The sequence below is a fragment of the Mastacembelus armatus genome, chromosome 8 (genome assembly GCF_900324485.2).
Source record: "Mastacembelus armatus chromosome 8, fMasArm1.2, whole genome shotgun sequence".
NCBI classification, from domain to species: domain Eukaryota; kingdom Metazoa; phylum Chordata; class Actinopteri; order Synbranchiformes; family Mastacembelidae; genus Mastacembelus; species Mastacembelus armatus.
Genome location: NC_046640.1, coordinates 22,677,329 through 22,688,182, shown reverse-complemented (window position 1 = coordinate 22,688,182; position 10,854 = coordinate 22,677,329).

Genomic DNA, 10,854 nt, shown 5'->3' with positions numbered 1-10,854 from the left:
TGTTTGCTTCAAAGTGCCTGAAAACAAATTTAACAGTAACAGTCGAGGATCAACCTGCAGCACTGGGAGAAAAACACATTTCAACAACATCACACTTCTATAAGACGACATTCAGAAGCCTATGGACCACCTCTGCTGGCCCCCCCAGGTGACCCAGGTAAACCCACAGACAAAGGACAAGGACTTCAACACTGCAGTGGACAGAACCAGGAGAGCTCCTTCTGGAACACAATGTTTGACAACTGGCAAGTGGGGGGGGGGGGGTCACAGGAAGGTAAATACAGTGAAGCTTCTTCAACAGAAGAAATGAAGATGATAAAAAAGCTTAAGTGAGGACAAACAGAAGAAACAGACTGAAGGTCGGAGAACCAACTGGTCTGACGAGGGAAATGGGAACAGCAGTGTGGGAGACGGAGGAAAGACTGAGGACACCTAGTGGGTGGAAGGAGTAGAGTCAGCAATGTTAACAGGAAATGATACAAACAGTTGGTTCAAGTTCAAACACCTGCATGAAACATGTGGAAACAAGACTGAGAGACTGGATAAAGATGGAACCAGAGCATCAGCAGCTGCAGCAGAGGTTAGGAGCTGCAGGAAGAGAAGGAGCAGTGGTCGTCACACACAGGTCACCATTTCCACAACCTTCCTGTGACAAACGGATGCTAAGAGCTTTGGACCAGGATTATCTGTGGAAACTGCTGGTCCACCCACTGGTCTCAGCAGCACCGTCTGTGCAGATGAAAGCAGAATAACTGGGTCTGGGTCAATCCTGCAGGTTTGGACTGGGCCTGAGCAGGACCACAGGGAAACATGGAGATGCAGGAAGCACCTCCTCCTGTATCAGGAGGAGGTGATGGAGCAACAGTCACACAAAGTGAAACTGGCCTGTAGAGAAAGAGCACCTGCAGAAACCTGTGAAGAACATCAGAAAATCTGGGCACAGACTAGTCCAGACTGGTGTGGTCCATGTCCAGGAAGATCCAACCAGTGATCAGACAAAGGTGGACATCAGGCAGAATGTCAAAATAAAAAAATGAAGCTCATTAATAAAGGCTGCTCTGACCTTTGCTGGTTCTTAAATATGAACCTTAGAGTTTTCACATGCATTGTCTCATTTGCTCCAACCAAACAAATGAAACTGCATCGGTGGGACAGGGTTTGTAATAACGGAACATTTCAGTCATATTGTCTGTTGCTGAGCTTTACAGACCAGAGGCAGGAAAGCACATTGAGTCAGGCTGACCTGCTCTGGTGAGGGTGCTCTAATTCCTTCTCTGCTGGTGGAAATGTGGAATAAGCCTGAGGGATGAATAAGGCAAGAGGCAGAGCTCTTAGCAGCCCTCAGAAAATAAAGATGGAACAAAGAGGCTCGGACTGTGCACGTGTGCACGGCTGCAACTGCGTGGGGGTCCAGAAAAGCAGCAGCCCCAGTACCAGGAGCCGGCAGAGGCAGAGGGAGGCTGGTGGGACGTGTCGGTGGCAGAGCTCCTGAAAAGCAGACCATGTTTGGGAGAAAGCGTTTGATGATGAGTTCTGGTGAAGTGGGACACTGAGCCAAGAGAATGAGAACTGATGGGCTCCCCAGGGCTGTGGGAACACTTCAGAGCTGTCGTCTGCCGTGAGCGAGCTTTTCTTAGAAGTGTGAGAAAAGTGGAGACTTGGGCGACGAGTCGGCAGCTTCATTAGTATTAGGAACCCATACGTCAGACCTAGTCGGGTTGTTAGGAACCCCTACGTCAGACCTAGTCGGTTTGTTAGGAACCCCTACGTCAGACCTAGTCGGTTTGTTAGGAACCCCTACGTCAGACCTAGTCGGTTTGTTAGGAACCCCTACGTCAGACCTAGTCGGTTTGTTAGGAACCCCTACGTCAGACCTAGTCAGTTTATCATGAAACTTTTCACTAATGTTGTTAAGCGTGTAGAAGTAATGTCACTATAGCAACCATCAGGTTTGTGAGGCAGGACCTAACTAAACGTAACGGTACAGCAGAAGACCAAAGCCCACTTTCCCCAAAGACAATATGACGCCTAATACAAGGACTCAGGGGACAAAGCAACTTCATTGGATTCAGTCAGGGAACATATTTGGTCAGTTTTTCTTTGAGTCACGTGCACATAGTTCCTGCGGTCCTGGTCAGGTCCAGTTCAGGTTTTGGATCCAGACTCTGATTCTGGATTAATGTGAACTCAGGCGATGCTGCTGATGCCTTCAGACCCAGCCAGGTCAAAGCTGATTGGTGCTGCTCACAGGTTCTCTTATAATCACAGGGGGACTCACTTCTGTTGCCCTGAGGTTGGGGCCTGTATTTTCACTGTGGTCTGGTCCAAGCAGTTTGTGGGACTCATGTGTAAGGTCATGTGGCCTGAGTGTGAGTGAAAGGACCTGATCTGACAGTGCAGCTGAAAGACATGATGGAGAGACAGAACCGAACCACACAGCGACTGTTCCACAGCAAAATAAAAGCGACAGAGCTGAAATCAAAATGGTGGCGAGCAACGAGAGCTGCAGAGGGGGAAGTTGTGGGAGCAGCGGCACCCTGAACGTAGACAGCAGGACCTCCGAATCCCAGGCTGCTCCCAGGGCTCCAGTCACAGGGCAGAGTCCCAGGCAGACATATGTCGTCTCTGCTGCCTCTGCAGTCCACCACCCTGCCCCAGGACAAGCGGCACACACGCTTGTGCACGTGAACCCACACACAACGGCGAAAGACTCTCACATCACGAAGCTTTCAGAGCAGGCAAGGATTCATGCAGCTGTCAGTCCAGAGGCGGAACAACCTGAATATCTGATGAAAACAGACTTTAGAGTCTTCACTGTGTGTGCTGTGGATCAGCTTCATCCCAGAACTTGACCATCACACTGACCATACACCTGTCCTGACACCTGACCTAGCGACACACAGCAAACCCCCCCCCCCCAGGAGCAGGAGCAGAGTGGAGCCATGGCAGGATTCACCAGGCTGGCCAATCAGGGCTTGTGTTTGGGAAATACCACTGCAGAACACAGAAAGCCACAGAGACACTCCCCCCACCTCAGCACCCCCACACTTCACCCACCAGGGGGGAGCACCGGACAACAGCCCCCCGACGAGTCCAGCAGCGACTTCCACAGCACGACTGTGCTGCTCCGGCTGCTCTCAGCAGCAGGATAGGAAACCCGCCATCCCTCCCTCCATCCCTCCTTACCTCCGGTACCTTGTCGCTGAGCCGACGGTTGCCGTGGCACCAGATTCCTACACGATGGCCATGTCAGATCAGATGATGGGAAAGTGGCGTGAAAACTGCCTTCCACCCAGCTGCCTCTCTTCCCAGTCCTGCCTCCTGGTCCACAGTGAAGCGTGAGGCAGCAGACGAAGGGACGGCAGCAGCAGCAGCGTCTCCAAGTCCTCCACAAAAACACTCCCCCTCCTCTTAATTAGCTTGATCCAACATCCAGTGACGGCTGATGGATGAGGAAGCTGAAATTACCTCCTGTGCTGCATCGGTCCGACGCAGCGAAGACAGAGCGGAACATGTGTGTGAGGGAGTGAGTGTTTCACATGTGTGAGCGACACAGTGATGGAGGGAGGGAGGGCACGCTTTATGTGTGTCAGCTCATTGGTATTCAAAGCTCGCTTCCCCCTCCATCCCTCCCTGCGCTCTCTTCCCTCCTTCTTTGCTCCTGGGTGGACGCAGAGGACATGACCCAGACATCAGAGGAAAGAGGGATGTGCAGGGAGGACGAAAGAAGAAGGAGGATGCACGGTCTGGATGAGGTTAATGATACACGGCTGCTGATCCGTGGTCCTGGAGCACATCTCCGGTCAGAGCAGTGGGCGTGTGCATGAAGCACCCGGAGCTTCTGCAGAGTCCTGAACTAAACCTCAGAATACTTTGGTAAATGAGAGGTTTCATGATGGGTGTAGAATTTGATCACAGAAGTTCCTAAACTCATGTTTCACTTTGTCATTGTAAGTTGTTAAATTCAGTTTGATGAGCAAAAGGCCGTTTTTGCTCAAACCCACAGCAGGTACAGGGGCAAAAGGTCTGAATACTGGTTAATGAAGCTGCTGTATCTGTTTTCTGACTGCACCTGCAACCCTCAGAGCTGCACAGATTATTCACCTCATTGGATGAGCACATGAAAAGCAGGACGACAGGTGAGTCCTGCAGTGTTCAGTCTTGGTCCACTCTTCATTCATTACCTCACATGGCGTCACAGTGCACACAGAGTCTGACCTACATCTGACGATCCCGACAATCACCACTGACTTATTTTCTTGAAACGTGACGTGGTAATAAAGAAATAACTCACAAATAAAAATCACCCAGTTCAGATTTCATCCAAATAATAAATCAACCAAATTCATCACGTCGCAGCTTCCCCTTCCCCTCCCCCAGTGCTGAGTGTGCTGTCCTGCCTCGTACGAGTCTCAGAGGAGCTGTCCCAGCAGTAGATGAGAGATGGGCCCAGCATCGTGGAAATGAGCACTCTGCCTGTTATGAGGTCGTTATGGTTTACAGCACATTGCATGCTGGTCCCATGGGTCTACTCTCCTCCTGGTCATATAGCCTCCATCTCTCTGTCCAACCCCCCCGATCCCCGTCTGGCTGCTCACACCGTCCTCTGCAAGTCTGAAAGATGTGGCCGGGCTCTGCGTGCTGTGTGAACCCTTTGCATATGGGAGCGTGCACAGAAAAACACACACTGGGAGTTAGGCATTAACACATTTACTCAGCCATGCACACTTCACCATAGATCCACTGATGCTTGTGGACTGCATGTTTGCTGCATGGGTCCACGGGAAGCGTCATGCAGCTGCACACGCCTCGTGTAAATAATTCAGCTGATCGGTTCAACATCACATGACCGTTCAAGTCAAGATGTGCAGCTGTGACTGGAATCGAAGGACAAATATCCAAAAATAAAAAATCATCCAGATAGTGTTTGCTCACCCATGTCAGCTGTCAATGTGCTTCTTAACTAAACTTAAACTAAATCTTATTTTTCACTGTTAACTGTATGTAGAAGTGGTTAAAGCATTTATTATTTCAGCTTCTGATTATTACTGTTTGATCTTTACTTTTGACTCATGCACTTTCTAAACCTCTAATCTGAAAATGCTTGTGGTCTTTGGACATCCTGGTTTCTGGTCTAGAAGCTCAGTTGCTCTGCACTAAACAAACCCCATGAATAACAGCAGAGAGGCCACGCAGTCCTAAGAGCTAATTTCAAGCCCATCATATAAACACACATTACCCCTGTTACCAGCACAAATCATTCCTGCACAGCTCCCAGCTCACACACACCCCCCTGTATCGTCACGCCAGGAGCAGGTCCACAGGGGCCGCTCATTAACCGGCTCCACAACAAAGGGCCGCATTCCTGCACGGTCCTTTCTGCTTTGTCTGATCCTGAGCTCAGAAACACGACAGCGGCTCTGTCCGGTCTGTTCTCAAGCATCATCCAGTGCTCTATGACACAACACACGTACTGATGTGTTCACAGCACTTTCCCTTCTGTAAAAAATAATCTCACAAACACTGCAGACGTATGTGCCTGATGCAGGGAGGACTGGGTCAATGCCATTACAGACAGACCATCGACGAAACAGCATGTGGGTAAGGTTCTGCAAACATGCGGGGGCGTCCAACGGGTGTTCCCCCCTTTTACTGTGATCGGAAAATAAATTCCATCTCATGTGATTTGATTTGCTGAGCTGCAGTTATCACCCCCTCCCCTTAACACAGGATCCAGTGGAGTGGTCCCTTGTTCACGCAGGCCTGCTATAACTCCCCCCAGGCACCGGGGAAATGATGCATGTTATTGTGAACACACCAGATGGGGTCCTGCAGCACAGTACGTGGAGGTAGGGCAGTGTTTTCCTAATGAGATGTAAATGCGGGCGATTCGAGGCTGGGGAGGGTGATGGGGAGGCTCATGTTAGGGGGTGACAGTGGAAGTGACAGGTTGCAAACCTGCATGAAAATAAATCACGTTTGTCAAACGGGGGTGAAGACGCAGCCCGTCTCAGACAAAGTACAAAGTACTCTTAGAACCCCAGCAGCCAGAATGACTAACAATGTGCTCAGTGTGAGGGGGGGGGGTCACTCCTCTGCAGATTTTTACCCGATGCTGCCGCTCTGCTCTTCTTCACAGAGCAGCTCATTGTTCTGAGGCACCGGCACGCTGAACAAACAATACAGCTCCTTTACCTCCACGGCCAGACTGTCACTGCTCTCCATCCACACCTCTGGACAAGCTAATTCCAGTCTGGAGGACAAAGACTGCAGGAACGCCCTGTCAAGAAGCTAAATGTGCTAATAAAGCTACAGCCTGCATTTACATGCAGTTCAGAGGACTCGATGGACATTCGCGGGGGGCGGCTGACAGTGCATCCCCACTGACCACAGCTCAGTCCACACTGTTAAACTGAGCGACCCATTAAGGAGACAAATTGCTGTGGGACGCTGAGCCCGTTTAGTCTGCTAGCTTTTATTACAGATGGTGGTTGCAGGCCAGCCACACCACCACCACCACCACCTTCATCACCGTCCTCATCGCTGCTGCTCTAACTCTAGATATGAGCTCTCCTGTTGTTTTGTCCTGCTCCTGGACTGTGGCACGACTCAGAGCCACAACTTTGACGCTGGGGCTTGTGTGCAGATTCAACAGATACTGTATAAATGTGCTAATCAGCATCTCTTCACCTCAGACAGTGCAGGCTATTTGTTTCTTCCTCTGTTCTTTATGCTAAGCTGAGCTAAGCTAACCATGTTATGATTATAACTTCTCATCAAATCATCATATCATCACTGTATTCACGCTGCTGTCTGCAACATGCTGAGGGCCTGACAGTGGAACTGGGCTTCGTGATCAGATGCCCAGGTGCTGAAGCAGAGCACCTAATTAGACAGGACAGGCAGGGGTGCAGGGTAAGGAGGGCATGGGTGGGAGAAGGAGAGAGATGAAGGGACTCGCTCTCATGCTCCATCTGGACAGAATCTTTAAAGAGTCTCACACAAACGCAGCTCACAGTACTGCTGATGTAGGGGGAGGGGGTGCAGGCCACCATGAAATCTTCTGAATGTTCATCTGACTGAAGATGATCTGACGCAGCTCTTCAATGTGTAATGACGATTAGTCACAGCTGGTCAAGCACAGAGCACGATCCGGTTTGTTGTGTGAAGTGTGTTCCAGACCTGATCCATAACCGGTGGCGCTGGCATGGGGACAAAATGACACAGCTAACACGGAGAAGTTTGTTATTTTCACCACTTTAGTTTTGTGCTTCACATTTCACGACAATCCATCCAACAGCTCCTGGCTCTTTGTGTTAATGGCGGCAGTGTACTGGACGTGTTGCAACAGCCTCATTCAATTCTCTCTCAGAGCCATTTGGGTCCAGTTTGTGCTGTTCATACATCGGCAAACATTCAGAAACCACTGGTTCATTTCTAGACAACAAAGCTTCATTTTTAGTCTCATTAGAGACAAAAAGAAAACAGTCCACAGTCCGATTCCCTCCTGATCCACAGCTGCTTGTCACAGTCGCACATCGGCCTCGGTCTTTTCCTGCTCTCTACCTCTGGATAATTTATGAGGCTCTCAGACCCACAGGCCCATTACCCTCCCGACAGGTGACCCAGTTCCGAGGGGGGAAGCCTCACTCAGAGCACCTTCACTACCACAAATCAGTGTTAAAGGAACAGTCCACTGCTCCGCGGACGATCATTGAATCCAGCTCAGCCTTTTATGTGTCAAACAGTAAAATCTTCTTAATGTCCTGTGAGTGGAGAAAAAGGACGCCTGTCCAGGTGAAGTTATCTAGAGGTTGAGTCACTGCAACTGTGACTTCTAGTTTCTTAGGTCAAAACGCTTCACTACACATGATGAAGTTACTTAGTTCTCCAGCTGTTTATATTTATGAACGTGGCAGCAACATTCAGGACACGAGGATCTGGCTAAACCAGCGAACAGGGAAGCATCGCCGCCTGGCGGGACTCGTGCTCCTGGACTGTGTTTACATAGGGAGGAAACGGCGCACGGATGCTACGGTTGTGTCCAAACACTGATCTCTGCTGGGGGAGACAAAAATCACCACATCACACAACCTGCACAGGGAGTTTGCTGCTGCTGCGTATGCAGAATCTGATTGGTTCATACAAAGGTCAGCTGGTGCATATGAGTGAACCTGCAGAGTGTTGCGACAGGAAGGTCACCACAGTCACATTTGACTCCCAGGTCATTTGCTTATGCAGAAACTTTGAAAAACTTTACTGATTCCTATCAGACAAACAACACTTGTTTATGCCACGGCCTGTTACCAACCCACACAGTGTTGCCCAGTGAGGAGAAAAATATCTCATTATCTCCAAGTGTCTTTGTGGAAAAATATAATGGCCATGGAGATCATTTGCATTTGGAAAGTGATTGGATTATAATAGCGTGCTCTTCTGTTGTACGTTTAATTAACCTTACTGAACCTCTGCTACAGCCTGCGTCTCTCCAGATCACTGATTGAACAGAGTCAGGATTGGAAAAATGGGTCACAGGCCTGTTGGCGGCTATTTGTATGGTTTAATGAGCTCGAGTCCAAGGGGTGAGATGATATTTTTTAATGATTCCCAGGTTTGTGCAGGTTAACAGCCTGTGTGGATAAGTGTTTGGCTCCATGATGGAGGTAACGCTCCAGTAACACGCTCAGTGGTCGTTTGTTTTCCAGTTTTAAACAAGAGGCAAGTCAGGTGAGGTGGAAGCCCGAGAGCAGAAATCTGAAGTGAACACAGGCAGAGTTCTATTTAAAGCCAGAGGCTCAGCAGAGGCCAAAAATATCTGTGCTGCTGCAAAAATAGTCTGCCCCCAAAAATCTCATCAGCCGATGCTGAGAGACAGAGGAGCAGTATTCATAACAATCAGAAAAAGGACATGTACGATGAACAGTAGACACCTGCTGCTAAATATGTTCCCATACCACCAGCAAATGTCCAGCAGTGCACAGTTAACTGCCCTTGTTGGTAAAGACTGAAACCAGATCACAGGCCGTTTGGCATCACATCACGTGACGCTGTGGCGTCCCTGCAGGGGACTGGGTGGTTCACACTGAGCATGACTGCAGCTCCACAGCTGAGAGGCCAGACTGAACACACAGACACACACACACTGTGGGAACAGTCCAGGTGTCGGACAGAGTCGTCACAGCTTCAGTCAAGTGCTGCTGCTGAATGAGCGAATCTCTCTGCTAACACTCCTACAGGAGCCCTGTGTGGGATCTCTCCCTGCTTTGAAGGAAACCACAGAGCTGCTGCAGCCTACACATCATGATCTCACACACAGTCTCCAGAGGAGACATATGATTGCACCAAATGTGCACACACTGAGGAGCCAGGAGGACGCGCCGTGTTGGCGCTTCACCATTTCAGAGTAAAAACATCGTATCCGTGTCCTCTCACTCCCTCTGCAGCCTGAGATCTGTTTTACTGTCTGCAGCTTACCTCTTTATTCAGCACAGGACGTACAGTGCTGGGGGCACACACAGAAACCGGATATGTGGATGTGTCTGCGTGCATGTGCATTAAATCCACAGACGTAGCATCGCTGCAGGTAGAGAGAACAACACGAGGCCCTGCTGAGGCTCGGCTACTCTGATCTGTTCCTGTCCTTCATATGGTCCCTCTCTTCTCCCCCGAGCGAAGGGAGCGAGAGACCGGGTTCACACTGCAAGAAAAGGATTTACTGAAGGTCAGCGGTGCAGCTGCTAATTGCAGTTTGAAGGGATTAAAGCAGCGTATACAACAGATATCTGGCATGTCCTACACATCACTGAGGACCAGTAACTTCCCACTGCGCCATCTCACACTGTAGAGACTTCAAGCTTGAGCTTTGAGCCTTTCATCGTCAGCAGCAGCCTTCCCAGACCTCAGGAGGAGCTGTCTCTCTCTGGCATTTCTGTGCAGACCATCTGAATTCCTTCCTGTATGTTTGAGAGTTGCTGGTTCTCTGAAGAACCAAAACCTCAGCATGGTGTTTTGCATCTTGCAGCGTGTCAGGGAACCATGAACACACTGAACACGTCGATGTATTTGCATTGTGTCGTAAAGCCGTTCGTTTGTTTTTTGTTTCTACATTAACACCAGGGTCCTGGTACCGGGTCCAGCCTGTGTCTCAGGTGTTGCTGGGGGTGTGGGAATATATTTATGTATTATTTCCCAGTGTAGCAGATCTGTTTTAATCAGAGTGACGGCAGATGTTTTCAACCCTGATGGAACAAAGTCCTGGACGAGCTGATGTCTCAGGCCCAAACTGCTGCAGCTTTTTGCTAGAAATAAATGTTCATGTACCTGCTGGACCAAAAGCACATTGCACCAACCTGTTGTGTGGCGATCAATAAACGATTCTGATTCATCACATTCACTGCTGTGTTTATTCTTGAATCCATATGGGAACTATGGATGAGACATGAGACTACAACTCTACATTACATCTGTGCTTTACAGCAGCGCTATATAAATGATGAGCTCCATCAGCCATCATTTTCTGCAACATCACATATTGATCATCGATCAGGAGATCAAACGCAAAGAAACTAAAAGGCTGTTGTGTGATTAATAATGCGGCAGCTGACGTCTGTACCCACATCTGACCAAAGGTACAAGGACCAGTCACTTTGCCTGCAGCTGAAAATAAGGAAAAAATGAGACTGATTAAATAAAATCAGTAAAAAACAACAAACCAAGTGAGAATAAAATGAAATAAACCAGATAAAACAGACCTGCAGGAATGAGAGATTTGAAAGCAGAACCAATACACTTGAAATATTCAAATCAAAGCTATGGAGATTTGTAGTTTGTGTAGAAATCAACAGTGTCAGCTGC